Source organism: Hypanus sabinus, unplaced genomic scaffold (assembly GCF_030144855.1).
Source record: "Hypanus sabinus isolate sHypSab1 unplaced genomic scaffold, sHypSab1.hap1 scaffold_905, whole genome shotgun sequence".
NCBI lineage: Eukaryota > Metazoa > Chordata > Chondrichthyes > Myliobatiformes > Dasyatidae > Hypanus > Hypanus sabinus.
In genome coordinates, this window is record NW_026781758.1 from 85,911 (window position 1) to 102,493 (window position 16,583).

The 16,583-nt window shown below is 43.7% G+C and overlaps 2 non-coding genes across 2 annotated transcripts; both read left to right on the top strand.

The window, feature by feature from the left end:
- The first annotated feature begins 9,543 nt into the window (after window positions 1-9,543).
- On the top strand, window positions 9,544-9,657 carry trnal-caa (transfer RNA leucine (anticodon CAA)). Its single transcript has 2 exons — window positions 9,544-9,581; window positions 9,623-9,657. It is a non-coding gene; the product is annotated as a tRNA-Leu (tRNA).
- A 1,377-nt stretch (window positions 9,658-11,034) lies between these two features.
- trnal-uaa (transfer RNA leucine (anticodon UAA)) lies at window positions 11,035-11,150 on the top strand. The gene is made up of 2 exons: window positions 11,035-11,072; window positions 11,116-11,150. It is a non-coding gene; the product is annotated as a tRNA-Leu (tRNA).
- Window positions 11,151-16,583: the final 5,433 nt, after the last annotated feature.

Here is a 16,583-nt window from a genome sequence, read left to right on the forward strand (position 1 = left end):
ATAATCACTCAAAGAGTTGACCTGCACGTGTATGTAACGAGAGTTGTACAATTCATCTGCTTCTACCACAGGCCACGAACGTATCAATCAGCCCTCGTATAAATGAGACAATCTTGAGTTACGTCACGCCCCCAAATGCACGGACAGTCTGCAAGACCGTGCGCAGTCACCTATTCGACGATACACCCTAAATCAGCATGCATCCCTGCTCAAACCCTCATATGCACATGTGATTATCCCAGCTAAAATATATTTAAACAGCTCACCAAATAATCGCCTCCACCTGAAAAAGTTGCAAGAACAAACAAAATGAAAAAAAATTGAAATCAGTCACACGCACAAATCTGCCGACATCCACAAATCCATATGCATCGACACACCCCTAAATCTCTGCCCAAATCCGCACACACTCCCAAATCTGTGTGCCCACAAAACATTTACACAGCGCCAAACTCAGCACATGCATAATTGATTATACCATTTCAAATCTTTCAAACAGATGAGAAAATAGCTGGATACACATGAAAATGTATAGTGAAAATAGAGTTCATCATTCAAATGCATTTATTATAAAGGTATCTATAAATGAAACATGCTTGAGATTGTCATAGCTCCAAATTAACCGACATATTCCTTCCGTTTGAAACCATTTTCACCACAACCCGCTGAAATCTGCGTTCATTGTCTGATCCACACGCACCCAGATATCATGTCCGCTGCCCCAAATCCATGTGGCCCACCCAGTACACCGGCAATGCAGAAAGTAGTGTGCATCTCCTAATACACGGACACCAGCCAATCTGTGTGCGCCCCAATATTCGCCGGCAGACGCAAATCTGAGCACATCCCCAAATTCATGTGCAACCCCATATTCGCCGAGGCACCGCCTAATCTGTGCACATCCCGATATCTGTGCACAAGCCGAAATCTGCTGGCCCGCCACTTGCACATTAGATTATCCCAGAGCAAGAACAGTGAGACAAATTGGTGTCTTCATTTTAAAGAATAGCAAGAACAAAGTTCAAACTTCAAAGTGCCTTGGGATTTAACACACCCGCAGATCGACCAACTCGCTGAAATCCGTGTGCTCCCTTAAACCCGGCGACACGCCGTAATCTGTGCGCACACCTAATCCCAATCCACCAAAATATTCTACAAGAGACACGTAAATCTGTGCACACCCCAAATCTCGGGCGTACCCTGTTTGGCATACAGACCCTTAAAGCGTTTCGCATCTCCAAATTATGATGCATATTTGTCGACAAATGCTTTAAGAAAACGCTTCCTGGTGTGTTTATCCTTATTGATTCCTTTCTCGGGGAAAGTGCGGACTCTGCAGAGTTGCAAAACACAAGGACAGATATCAAAATTCAAGTTAAAATTATTATTGGCGTATCTATAAATGAAGCAACTTTCACCTCCAAATCGTTAGACACACCAGATCAACGATAACCCCGAAATATGTTCGCACTCACAGATCCATATCATGACACCAGGCTTTGACCCAAGCCCCGAAGGGTCAGTGCTAATTCTGTGATGGATGTGTCTCATAGAAACATTGAAAACCCACAGCACAATATAGCTCTTTCGCCCACAAGTTTTTGCCTAACATGTCCCTACTCTAAGCTCCATGTACCTATCTAAAAGTTTTTAAAAGACTCTATCATATCCGCCTCCACCACTGTTGCCGGCAACTCATTCCTCACCCTCTGTGTAAAAAACGTACAACTGACAACTCCATTGTACCTATTCCCCAGCACTTAAAACCTGTGTCCTCTTGTGGCAACCATTTCAGACCTGGGGAGGGAGTGGGGAACCTCTGACTATACACACGATCAATGCCTCTCATCATCTTATACTCCTATCAGGTCACCTCTCATCCTCCGTCACTTCAAGGGGAAGTGGCCGAATTCACGCAATCTGATTTCATAAGGCATGTCCCAAATCCAGGTAAAATGCTTGTAAATCTCCTCTGCACCCCTTCAACGGTTTCCACATCCTTCCTGTAGTCTCAAACGTCGACTCTGTTCCTCCTCATATATGCTGAATACTCCGAGAGCGTGACAGAAAGCCGTGAATAGTATGCTAAAGTATATTGGTAACGGCTTTCGAAATTGAAGGCTGATGATCAGTTGTAGAGCGTAGAGTAGAAATTAAAACATATTGTGGAAAGTAGAAGGGAGCGATCTAAGTTACACCAGATATCAGGTGACAATGCTGCGCTCGCGAGGTAGACTGAGAAAGGGCACTCACCCCCAGTCAGAATGTTCAGTGAATACAAATCAGCTGGGCCCTTTCAGCGGTTGGGTCAACGGTCGACTGGACAGTTCGGAACGGTGTACAGCCGGGGAGAGGTTTCTGCAGTCATTCTAATAGAGACCAACCCCAGCCCTATAATGTACACCGATGAGAAGGCGTCATCCACTTAGCTAGCTGCTGAACATGGGGGAGTTTAGAACCAGAGTGCAAAGCAACAGAAATGAGGGCGTCCTTTTAGAACGAAGATAAGGAGCAATATCTTTAACCAGAGGATGGTCGATCTGTGGAATTCATTGCCGCAATAAGCTGTGGAGGTCAATTCTCTATGCGTACTTTAGGTAGAGATTTACGGGGAGAAGGCAGAAGATTGAGGCTGAGAGGGAAAATAGATCATGCATGATCTAAACACGGAACAGACTCGGTGGGCCAAATGACCTAATTTTGCTCCGTTAGAATTTTTCACGTGGTCTAAGTTGATTAAGTTAATGAAACAAGAGAAAAGTATAAAAAGAAAGGATGCTGTTTTGTTAGGAATATGAAGGCGTGCGTTAAGTACTAGAATGGCTGCTGTTGATGATCTAATCACGGGAAAAAATACCAAAGCCAATTACATTAAAATACACTTAATCTATTGTGTAAATGTGAAATAATATATAATAAAACAGCATATTTACAATACACTCAAATAATGAAATATTACAGACTCAACAACAAATATTGGCGAAGAAATGATAGCATTTAAGCTGCTCAAATACGAAACCTTAACCTCTGAGAGATGAAGTACAAACACAACAATGAGAAAGCCTGGGAGAGTATTGATATGCAGAAGGATTTTGTGTCGGAGTTCCATAGAGGGCAATAAGATTATAGCGATAATAGTCAGCGTTGATATTTCCCCGCAGTGGATCTGCCGAATACCAGAAGGTTACTTTACTTGTGATAGGGCGAAAGAACCGCAAGGTTAAAAACAAAACGCCGCTGGGAATTGTGTACAGACCCCGAAACAGCAGTAATAATGTGGCCTGCAAATTACAACGGGAGGTGGAAGATGCATTCTGGAAAGGCCATGTTTCAATTGTCATGGAGAACTTCAATATGCATGTAGTTTGGTGGATATCTGGTGGGTGCTTCATTACGGGATACATAGTTTCTAGAATATCTACTAGATGGCTTATCACAGCCCCTCGTGTTTGAGCTCAATGGATCGGCTTTTCTGGACTGGGTGATGCACAATGAACTAAAATTGTTCAGAGAGCTCCAGCTATCAGAATCCTTAGGAGAAAGTGATCATAACATGATCGAATTCCCCCCGAAATTTGAGAAGAAGCTCAAGACAAATGTATCAGTATATCAGTGGATTAATCGGAATTACAGAGGCTGAGTGAGTAGTTGGCCAGAACTAATTGAGAAAGAAAAATAACACTGGCAGGGATGACAGATGAACTGCAATGTCTGGAATACGTGGAAACAATCTGGAAGGCACAAGATATATACATCTCAAAGAGAAAGAAAAACAGTTCAAAGAAATGATGACACAACCATGGCTAACGCCACGGTTGAGGATCTGAATGCGCAATTTGCATCAGTCTTCACAGTGGAAGACGTCTGCAGTAAACTGGACATTCAAGAGTGTCCTGGAAGTAAAATTTGTGCAGGGAAAATTACGACTGAGAAGGTGCTCAGGAGGCTTCCTCCTCTGTGGGTGGATAAATCCCCTGACCTGATGGAAAACACCCTCGGGATCTGAAAGGAGTAGCTGGAGAGATTGCAGAAGCATTAACGATGATCTTTCAAGAATTGATGAATTCTGGCATTGTACCGGAAGACTGGAAAATTTCAAATTGCAAATGTTACTCCCCTATTTAAGAATGGTGGGAGGCAGCAGAACGGAAACTAGAAACCAGTTAGTCTGATATCGGTGTTTGGAAAGTTGTTGGAATCGATTGAAAGGGATGAGATTACCGAGTATCGAGAGGCACATAGCAAGGTAGGCTAAAGCCTGAAAGGAAAATCCTGTCTGACAAACCTGTTGCGATTTTATTGGGAAATTACAAGCAGGGTAGTCAAAGGAGATGCAGTAGAAGTGGTGTACTTGGATTTTCAGAAAGCCTTTGACAAGGTGCTATACGTGAGGCTGCTTAACAAGATAAGAGCCCATGGAATTACAGGGAAGTTGGTGAAGCCAGGGAAGCATAGGTTGGACAAGGGGGCACGACTTCAGGATTGATGAATGTCCATTTAGAATTGAGATGAGGACAAATTAGCTTAGTCAGAGGGTGGTAAATCAATGGAATTTGTTGCCACGAGCGTCTGTGGAGGCCAGGACATTGGGTGTATTTAATTCAGGAATAGGTCGGTTCTTGATTAACTAGGTCATCAAAGAGTATGTGGTGAAGAGACAGGGAAGTGAGGATGACTGGAAGATTTGATTGACTGGTGTAGCAGACTCAACAGGCCGAATGGAATACTTTCACTTATATCTTATGGCTATCTGGTCCTAATAAGGGATTTCAAAATGAAAATAAAAAGCAAAAGGGAGGGTGAACAATTGAGCAAGAGTAGTGGGAAGTTGGAGCACCGGAAAGTGATTATGAACGGAAAGATCGAGTACGAAAGTATGATAGCGAATAACATTAGTTTGGACATCAAACTCTTCTTCATATATAAGAAAAATAGCAAGACTGGACATCGGATCGCTGAACAACGATGCTGGAGATGTAGCAATGTGGGACCATCAAATACCGGAAGAACTAAATAAATCTTTTGCATCAGTCTTCGCTGTGGAAGACACTAGCAGTGTGTTGGAAATTTGAGGTGTCATGGGTATGAGGTGTGTGAAGTTACCATGACGGGAGAGAAGGTTAGTGAGTAACTCAAATATATGAAGTAGATCAGATGGACCATACGGTATACACGCCATAGTTGTGAAAGAGTTGGCTGAAGACATGGTTGAAGTATTATAAATGATCTTGCAACAACCACTCCGTCTGCAATGTTTCCGGAAGACTGGGAAATTGTAAATGTCACTTCACTCTTCTTCACAGATGAAAGGAAAATCTAAGCCATTTTGTTTGACCACAGGGGTTTGGAAGATGTCCGAGTTAATTATTACTGATGATATCTCAGTGTACTTGAAGACACATGATAAACTAGGCCGGAGTCAGCATGGCTTCATCCAGGGAAAATCTTGCCTGAGAAATCTAATGGAATTCTTTCAAGGGGGAACAAGCCAGATAAATGAGATCTTCCGAATGCTTTTGAGAAGGTGCCACACATGAGGCTGCTTGACAAGCTACATGGTAATACAGTGAACGTTCTAGCATGGACAAAGCAGTGGCTGATGACTGGGGGGGGGGGGGGGCGGGTAAATAGAGCGATTTCTGACTGGTAGGCGTTGTCCAGCAGTGTTTCACAGGGGACTGTGTTGGCATCTATTCTTTTTTACATTATTTGCCATTGATTTAGTGATGGAAATGGTGGTATTGTTAGAACAATTGAAAACTCTTATGACTTCTATAGCTCTGCCGATTAACGCACACTCTGGAGTTACTCGCTTTATCCTGATTTCCGTTCTGCAAGATGGAGCAATATAGCTATTCCCCTGTCCCACAGTGTCCTTTGCAATCCGGAGTATTGATACATTGGTTTAGACCCAGCAATCTCATCTCTGCCTCTCTATCCTCAGGCAAATCCCATCAGATGTTAGAGTCCATGATTAATATTACAAATCCACTTTTATTTTAACTCCCTCTTTATTTTGTATCGTTTATTTGAAGTAAATTGACTTGATTAGTGACATCATTCATATACATGAGGTTAAAAAAAATCGATACGTCTTCGTATAAATGAGCAACTTGCAATTGTCGTAATTTCTAAGCAGAATTATGTACGCCAGTATAGACATTAGAACATAGAAATACAGTTGCGTCAGCATTAATTAAACCGCCTGATGGCCTGGTGGAAGATATCCCGTAGCTTTTGTTCGCTGCATTTAAAATGTGGTACAGTTTCCCGGATGGTAGCAGCTGGAATAGTTTGTGGTTAGCGTGACCCGGGTCCCTTATGATCCTTAGAACCCTATTTACACACCTGTCTTTGTTTACGTCCGGAATAGAGGGAATTCCATCTGTACAGATGAGCCTGGATGTTAGAGTCCTGCCATGGAGCGAAGTACAGTGTGCATAACAGGCAGTGATGCAGCCAGTCAGGATGCTCTCAATCGTGCCACTATGGAAAGACATTAGAACTTGGAAACCTATTCCAAACTTTTTCAAACGTCTCAGGTGAAGGAGGCGCTGTTGTGCCTTTTTCACCACAGAGCTGGCGTGCACAGACGACTTGAGATCCTCGGTGATGTTTATGCCAAGGAATGTGATCCAGTTCACCCTTTCAACACCAGATCCATTAATGTCAATAGGAACGCAAATTGAGAAGCAATTCCAAAACTGGTCAAATCAATCACTGTGCCAAACATCTTCTGTTTGGACTTTCCCGAAGTTTCGTACTATCCTCCACTTCTAGTGATCCCGATGGTGAATCCTCACTCTGATCTTCAACCCATCAGCGAGCGTCTTGGCAAAGGATGGGATTATAAGTCGACACTGAGACCCGTGTTTAGGAAGGCGGTAAGGAATAATTGGTAACGTAATTAGCAATCACAGTGACGCCTCCAGCCTGGTTTACATTTGAACATTCATGTTTTATTCAATATTTGTAATCATTTATCAATTGTGTAGAACTCCGTTTGTTCCCGATTATGGTGTGTGGACCAAGCTCCATAATATACACTATTGGGCTGCTTCTCAAATTGTATGTTTGCATGAATTTTGTGTATTAGTGTTTGTAAAAGAATGTCGATTTGGAACAGTGCAAGCCGAAGGAGAGTGGTCATTCACTGAGTACATGTACAGATAATTGGCTCATTTCTGAACGCGTCCCACTTACCAGAAAACGTCCGTCCCCAATCGACATTTGTTAAGTGTTTTTGATACCGTCAAAATTGACCTTTCTCCAATGAAAATTCACAACGCACGAACGAAGCTCGTTTACATATTTACATTGAAACCATTGAGATCACGAGTTACAACGAGTTCGTTAAATCAAGCTTCTATTTCTTGCCCCGACTCATTAATTTCATAATAGTATATCAAGTATCGCACATGCTCTCGGCAACTCGTAAACGCACAAATTAAAAAAAAAAAAATCCCGAACACATTGGACGATCTCCTACCCATATAGTCCTTTAAAAGTGTGGAATTAACAATCGACGTGCGGAATGTTAAAAACACCTACTCTAACAACCGTAATGATTTGCAATAAACAGCGATATCTCCTCAACATTGGCCGTCTAAATACTATTGACTATTGGGTGGTCAGTAAACTATCCCCATTAACGTGATCATACCTTTCCTCTTTTTCAGTTTCACTCATAAAACCACAATAGTTTAATTCTGCATTTGTCCTGACTGAAGTCAGCCGTGACATTTTCGCTGATTATTAACGTTACTTTTCCTGCTTTAGTCCATCTCGCTCTATCACTCTGAAACAAAGAAACCAGACTCTTCTGCAACCAAGTCTCATTAACGCCTAAGTTACCATGATTCCAGGTTTTGACCCTAGCCCAGAGTTCATCGACTTATTCTCCGATACTTCTGCGACTGAAGTATACGCAGTGCAGAGCACTCGTCCTACCTTCCTGCCGTTGTGTGAGATCTTATCAAAATGTCGGTACAATCTCTCCACTAACTGTTCTGGCACGCTTGTTCCCACCTCCCTACAAATGTAGTTTAAACTGAATCATGCAGCGCTAGCTAACCCTCGGCAGGATATTAGCATTTCTAGTTCACGTGCAAATCGTCTTTATCAATGGGTCTCAGGTTCCCTGGAAGATAGATCAATGATCGAAAAATCGTATGGCTTCCCTCCTGCACCAGACCATTAGCCACGTGTTAATCTGCATCATATTTCCTGTACTGGCCTGATAAGGACGCGGCACGAGTCACTGTCAGAACCCCGAAGATCCTGCCCTACACCTCAGCACCTAAATCTCTGAATTTCCATTGCAGAAATTCGTCACTGCTCCTACCGATTTCATTGGCACCGAGCTGGAGCCAACCCCTGCCGGCTCACGCTCCTACTGGAGAATGTTCAAGACTTAATCCAAATTGTCCCTGACCCTGGCACACGGGGGGCAACATACCATCCGGGAATCTGTTCTTCCCTTACCAGTATGAGTCACAGACCATACTCAGTGCCAGAGATCCGACCTCTATGTCTTTCCCCGTCCAGGTCATCCAAACAGAAAGGGCATCCAGGTGTTGCTGACGGTGATGGCCATAAAGATAATCTGCACTGGGTCTTTAAAACCTTTTTCCTCCTGATTGTCACCCAGTTTTCTGTGCCCTGCACCCTGGCTGTCCTATCACTCTATATGTTCCGGTCCATCATGTCCGTGGCTCTGAATGAACCGGAGTTCATCCAGATTCAACTCCAGCACGCCTACCCGTCTTCCACATCTCGCGAGGAGCCTTTTACTGAGTCGGTGGCGTCCAGAGCTTGTTCCTGCCTTATTTTAATGTGTTCGGTACATTTAAAACTGGATCAGAGAACCTGAGCGAATTACGTTCTCTAAAGCGTCTCATCTCTCAGAAAGCCCGTGCTCTAACGCCCAAAACACCCTGCTTCTGTTTCCGCTCCGTCAGATTAAACATTGATCTACAAGCCCGAACAACATTCTGACTGTAATAACTCATCCATGACGGAATGATGAAGCAAACCCAAGAGACCGAACGGCCTTTCTGCACGATGTCTTATGTTCTTGTGAACCTTGTCACATTTTCGCTTTCTTCCACAATCATCAGATCATTGTCCTTGTAGTCTACTTACCAACGTCCATCTGTAATGCAGAGTTGCCCGGTTTAACTGAACAAACTGTGTTCAGTTTCTGTTGACATTGTTGCGATCAACTCCCACTCAATTTTTAGATTCAGTCGTGTCTATAAACGTTTATTTCTCTGCTTCACTAAATGTAAAATTATTGAGTCTTCCAGGCATTCTCATCTATCTCAGCAAACATCCTTCACAAATTCTTGCCGAGACGCGTCTCACGAGTGTTCGATTTGGAATTGTTTTACAGCTTCACTTTCCACAGAATTTGCCTAACCTGAGAAAATTGTAACACTCTCGCTTTCATTTCCGATTGGCAGGACGATATGCGTGATTGTGTGTATATAACTTTGCTTACAAGTCTGGCATTCATTCCGTTCTCAGCACACATCAAAATTTGTCAGGATGGCCGAGTGGTTTAAGGCGCCAGACTCAAGGAATGAAAGTCCTTCCGACAAATAGGAGTGTTCTGGTCTCCATCTGGGGTCGTGGGTTCGAATCCCACTCCTGACATAATTTGTCTTTAAGCATTCATTCGAGGCGATGTTATTTCTGCAAACAAACCCTGGGTTGTTGAGGTGGATTGGAAAAACTGTTGGAGGATAAGATTATGTTTTTGACACTGTTCATCACATTACAATAGATCACCAGACACCGAACTGTGGGTAAGTGATTTATTCAGAAACAATTTCACGGTGAAGGATCTCGACCCGAAACGCCGACTGCTTATGTCTGTCCAGAGATGCTGCCTGGTCTGCTGAGCTCCTCCTGGCATACTCAGCTGATCAATATAGTTTCTAAAGTGAAATGATTGGTCGTCGGAATATTCAATGGATGGGCATGTAGTGCACACTATCATCTTTTGATCAAAAGTCCGGTGTCGGATGGGTAACAACTGTTCTTGAACGTGGTGGTGCGAGTCCTGAGGCTCTTGTACCATCTACCCAATGGCAGCAGCGAAAAAAGAGCATGACAGGATGGTGACGACCTCTGACAGTGGATGCTGGTTTTCTATGACAGCGTTTTACGTGGATGTACCTAATGTTTGGCAGTGCTTTTCCCGTGATGGACTGGGCAGAATTCAATAAACTTTTTAAAGATTTTCCTTCAAAGGTACGGTATTTCCGTACCACGTCTCAATGCAGACAGACAATAAACTCTCTACGACACATCTATAGAAGCTCATCATGGTTTTTGATTTCATGCTGAATGTCCGCATTCTCCTAAGAAAGCAAAGGTTAAAGTCATTCCAACAATTTAAAGTTACTGACGCGCCTCGCCTCTGATCCTCTAAAGAGAGCTGGCGTAAGAACCTCTGGTTTTCGCTCCGCTGAAGACAACAATCACTCCTTGGTTTTGCCGACATAAAGTTATGGGGTGTTGGCACATCGTGTTTGTTACGATCCCCTCTTAGTTGAAATATATGCCCTCAGAGAGGATCTTTTAAAGACTTGTAAACCCTGGAATGGAGATAACTTTTCCATGCACTACCAATATCTATGCCTGAAAATCTAAGAAACGTCTGTCGGATTCCCCCTCACCTCCGATGCTCCAGAGAAAAAGAGCAAGATTGACTAAACTCTCGTTATTGCACAAACCGTCTATTTCAGGTAGCATCTTGGTGATGCTCTTCCGCACACTCTCCGAATCCTCGTCATCCTCTCTCTGGAGGATGGCCTGAACGGGGTGCAGCACAATTCCAGTGCTGTGATGCTGTGCGCTCTGATTCCGCACATGCTCGCAACCTGAGAAAATGCATCACGTCCATATTCATTTAGATTCCCAGGATATCGAGTGTGTTTGTATGTATACCCTCTCATCAAAGCAGCCATTCAGACTATTCCGAAATTCAGCTGTTTATCTGGCATGTGGAGAGAGTACTGCAGAGGGGTCAGGGTGGCCGAGTGGTCTAAGGCGCCAGACTTAAAGCGAGTAAGTCGCATTCTAGTAAACGCGAGTGTTCTGAGCTCCAACTGGAGGCGTGGGTTCGAATCCCACTCACGACAAATTCTCTGTTTTTCACGTGCTGTTTTTTATAATGTAACCACTGTAATTTTACTGCAGCGATCAAAGCGTGGTCTGTTTGGGAGTATGAGAAAGACACAATTAAAATAAAGCTTTTGTTTTAGTCACAACAGAGAGCAGAAGAACGGGTTACATGGGATTCAAGCTGCAGATTTTGATGAGAAAGAGGCCTCGTTGAAGAGTGTCTCTGTCACCTTCTCAGCCGCGGCAGTTTATTGGACAGAATGACATTGGTGCCATTCAAACACATGGTTGGTCTCTATATTGAAACGACATTTTACATTGTCGTTCTTAAGTGTACATCTGCCGCAGAGCTCCGTAATATGTGTTTAACACCTTTCTGGATTTGGGCATATCGGATTGATCATTCTCGACTGGATTATATTCACTTTCCGTTGTTTAACAGGCCACTCTTCCTTGTTTTGCAATGCAGATATTTTAAGTCGTACAGCATGGAAAATAGCCTTCGGCTCAATTAGTTCAAAGTTCAAAGCTGAAAGTAAATTTTGCATCACAGAATATCTATATGCATATATCACCATTTGCAGCAATGAGATTGACATTCCTGCGGGCATCCAAGAAACACAATAACATCCATGAATGACCGCACTAACAGGACAGTCAAAACACTGAATGAGTACAACACAGCAATCTGTGCAAAGTCAAGTGAAAGAATAATGGTAATAGCGATATTAATTGTTATTTTACGCAATAATCCAGGGCGACTGTGAAGCTCACTGGAGTTTGTTTAGATTTAACCTCTCTCAGAGACAACCAGATGAATTACACATTGACAGAGGATCGAATATGCACGGTTTGAAATTATTCACGCAATGCTGAACCACTTAATACAGATAGTAAATATAATTTCAAAAGTTATAAAATTAAAATCTGGATAAAATAAGCGTATAAGAGAGTTGCAATTGAGGTAGCATAATATATAACGGAACTGCAGGATACAGTACAACTGATGGATTAATACTCTTATTTTATGTGTTAATGACTTGGATGCTGGAATTGATGATCATACGGACAGGTTTGTGGTCTAGATGAAGATAGGTGGAGGTGCAGGAAATCTGGAGGAAGTAGAAAGTCTACAAAAGGACAGAGGAAGATGAGGAGAATGGGCAAAGAAGTGGCAGACATAAAACACTGCCACAAAATGTATGGTGCTGCACTTGAGCAGAAGAAATGAAATGGAAGGCTATTCTCTCATCGCAGAGAAAATTGGAAAATCTGAGGTGCAAAAGGACTCAACGTTGTTCGTCCAGCATTCCCTGAAGGTGAACATGCAGGTTGCGAAAGTGGTGAGGAAGGCCAATGCGATGTTCGCGATCATTTCCAGAGGAATGGGGTATGGATGCAGCGATGGAATTTTCAGGTTTTAAAATTCACTGTTGAGGCCTTACCTCGAGTATTGTGAGCAGTTTGGAGCCCCTTGTCTGAGACAGGTTGTGCTGTCACTGGAGACGGTTCAGAGGTGGTTCAGAAAATTATTCCAGGGTTGAAAGCTTTGCCATGCGAGAAGCATGTGCTGGTTCTGGGTTTCTACTCTCGGGGATTCAGGAAAGTGAGTGTTTCGCTCATCAAATCACCCCTTGGACAGTCTCTATCACTCGTGTCACCCAGCTGACTACTGGACCGTCTCTCCCGGTGTCTATCACCTGTGCCTCCCGGCGGCTTAGGCGCTCCTGCTCCATGACTAAACTTAGCTTCCCTCTGTTTCATCAGCTGCGGATGAATGTTAGGAACCCCGGCTGGAACCTATCAGCGAGACCTCTCTCGGAAAGGGCTGCCCTCGGTTGCTTTAATACTGTGGCAAGTACTCTTGGAGAAATCAAACTCAGGATTGCCAGTGGAAATGCGTCTTCAAGTTCCAACACGTTATCAGTTAATCTCCTTTTCCATTCCCCGAACATTTCAGCAAATGTAGGGTTTCCGGTCGCTCTAGTTGCTCCCAGAACGTAACGTGACAGGTTTAGAAAGGATTCACCTCACTGTTCCTCCTTTCCGCTCATCATCCTATTTAGCAGGAACTTGCACCTTCTTTAAAGCAGCTCTGAACACAAGGTGAATGGACACGGTGTTCAAAAAGTTCTCTCTACTTCTCTCTTTGCTTGCTCCTTGGAACCTTCTCACAAGAATAAAAAAAAAGTTCCATCCGTTTCCATAGTCTCAGTTACTCCAACTGTTGTTTCCATAAATGCCAGCTTCAAGGAAAAGTAGCCATTGTATGTGTACTTATCAGTAATAAGCCCCGGAATTCCAAGGGCACTGACAGGCACCAATGGCAAGTACGTGGACACGGATTGTAAATGACACTAGAAGACACTAGACACAAGGATATGATAGCACAATGCAGACTATTCGGCGCTCGATTTTGAGCCAAACCATATATTCTTTCATCCATTTGACTGTGCAAGAGGATCTTAAATACCCCTAATGTTTTAGCCACCACAATCCCTGGCAAGTCATTCCAGGCACTTACAACCTGGAAAAGAAAATACCCCTCATGTCTCCCATAAACTGCTCTCCCTTAACTTAATTGTGTAGGTATGCCCTCTGGTGCTTACTATCTGTGCACTGGGAAACAGGTACTGGATGGAGCCTTATCTATACCTCTCATAATCATGTAGATCTCTAATAAAGACCCCTCTCGTCCTTCTATTCTCCAAAGAAAAAAGTCCCAGCTCTGCTAACCATGCCTCAAAACTCTTGTTTTCCCATCCAGACAATTTCCCTGTAAATCTCCTCTGCACCGTCTCCATAACTTCCACATCCTTCCTATAATGAGGTGACCAGAATGGAATACAATACCCTAAGTGTAGTCTCACCAAATTTTAGTAGATTTGCAACATGAGTTCTCTACTCTTGAACTCAATCCCCGTATTAAAGAAGCCTAGCATCCCCTAGGCCTTCTTAACTATTATATTAATCTGTGCAGCGACCGTGAGGGATGTATGGATTTGAACCCCAATGTCCCTCTGTTCATCCACACACTTAAGTAACTGACCATTAACCCTGTACTCAGCCTTCTGGTTTATCCTTCTAAAATGGATCACCGCACAGTTAATCAGATTGAACTCCATCTGCCACTACTCTGGCCAACGCTGCAATCTGTACATACCCTCTTGTAACCTTCGACAACCTACAGCGCCATCCACAACTCCTCCAATCATCGCCTCATCCGCAAACTTACAGATCCATCCACCTGCGTCTTCATCCAGGTCATTTATAAATATCATAAACAGCAGGGGTCCCAGGACTGATCCTTGCAGCACTCCACTAGTCACCGACCTCCATGCAGAATACTTTCCTTCCACAACTACCCCCTGCTTTCCTCCAGTAACCATTATTTTATCCAAACAGCAAGGATTCACTGATCCCATGCCTCATGACTTTCTGGATGAGTCTCTCGTGGGGGACCTTGTCAAATGCCTTGTTAAAATCGATGTAGACATCTACCGTCCTACCCTCATCAATTTATTTTGTTACCTCTTCAAAAAACTCAATTGGGCTCATGAGGCACTATCTTCCCTTCAGAAAGCCATGTTGACTATCCTTGAGTAGACTGTACTTCTCCAAATGCTCGTAGATCGTATCCTTAAGAATCCTTTCCAATGGTTTGCAGACCACCGACGTAAGACTCACCGGGCTATAGAAGGTCTCACCAGGTTTCTCTGTTACCTTTTTAACAAGGAAACTACATTAGCCGTTTTCCAATCCTCCGGCACCTCCCCTGCAGCCAAAGATGAATCAAAGATCATAGCTACTGCTCCACCGATCTCTTCTCTCACTTGGCACAGCATCCAGGGGTATATCTCGTCCAGACCTGGGGATTTGTGGTTTTTAAGAAAATCCAACACCTTCTTCCTTAATCTCAACATTCTCCAGCACACAGGCCTGTTCCATTTCGACCTCACCCTGATCAAGATCCTTTTCACTTATGAACACTGAAGCAAAGTATCCATTTTGTACCTTCCCAACCTCCTGTGCCTCCAGGCACATGTTGACCTCTTTATCCTTTTGCGGCCCCATCTTCATTCTTGTCATCGTTGCTCTTCACATACGCATGGAACACCTTGGGGTTTTCCTTAATCCTAGATGCCAAGGCCTTCTTATGCCGCCTTCAAGCTCTCCTAAATCCTTTCTTAAGCTCCTTCCTCGCTAACCTATATTTCTCATGAGCCTCTCCTGCTTCCTGCTTCTTATATCTAACATATGCTTTCTTCTTTCGCTTGACGAGTTGCCTCACGTGTTTTCTCAGCCACGGTTCCCTTTTCCTACCACTTTTTCCTTGCCTCAGTGCGACAAAACTATCCTGAACCCAGCGCAAGTGTTCCCTAAACTTCCTTCACATTACTTATGTGCTTTCACCTTTGAACATCTGTTTCCAATTTACTCCTGCTGGTTCCTGCCTCATCCCTTCAGTTAGCCATTCCCCAGTTAAGCACTTTCCCATTGCATGTTTTTGTCCTTTTCCATAGCAATGCTGAAGCTAAGGGAGTTGAAGTCACTCTCAACAAAATGCTCTGCCAGCTGATCAGGTTCATTACCTAGAACTAGATCCAGTATGGCTTCTCCTCTCATCAGCCAGTCCACATACTGTATCAGGAATCCTTCTTGAACTCACCTGACAAATTCAGCCCCTTGCAGTCAGGTGGTGTCAGTCAAAATGAGGGAAGTTGAAATCACCCATAACTACAACCCTGTATTTCCTGCACCATTCTAAAACCTGGCTGCTTATCTGCTCCTCGGAGTGGGGCATATAGACTACTCCCAGCACACGTGATTGTTCTCTTCCTTTTTCTGACTGCCACCCACTCCGACTCAGTGGACACTCCCTCTGCAGCGTCCTCCCTTTTCTATAGACGTGAAATTATCCCTGACCAGTACTGCTACTTCCCCCCCCCACCTTTCTACCTCCCATCCTATTCCTTTTAAAACACCTCAACCTCGGTACCTCCATCAGCCAATGCTGTCCTTCCTCCAGCAAGGTTTCAGTAACAGCCAGTGTCATAACTCCACCTACTGATCCATGCTCTAAGTTCATCCACTTTATTCCTAATACTCTTAGCATTGAAATAGAAACATTTCAACCCCTCTGTGGCGACATTTATGTTTTATCTCCTGCCTGTCCTTCCTCACCAACTTAGAACACATAGCATCATGCCCTTGTCCTTGTACCCTAATCTCTGCACTCACATTCTGATTCCCACCCCCTGCCAAACAAGTTTAAACCCTCTCCAACAGCTCTAACAAACCTGGCCGCCAGGATATTGGTCCCTTTCCAGTTCATGTGCAGCCGGTCCACTTTGTACAGGTCAAACCTTTCCCAGAAGAGATCCCAATGTTCCAGAAATCTGAACCCATTTCCCCTGCACCATCTCTTCAGCCAACCATTCAACTGCCAT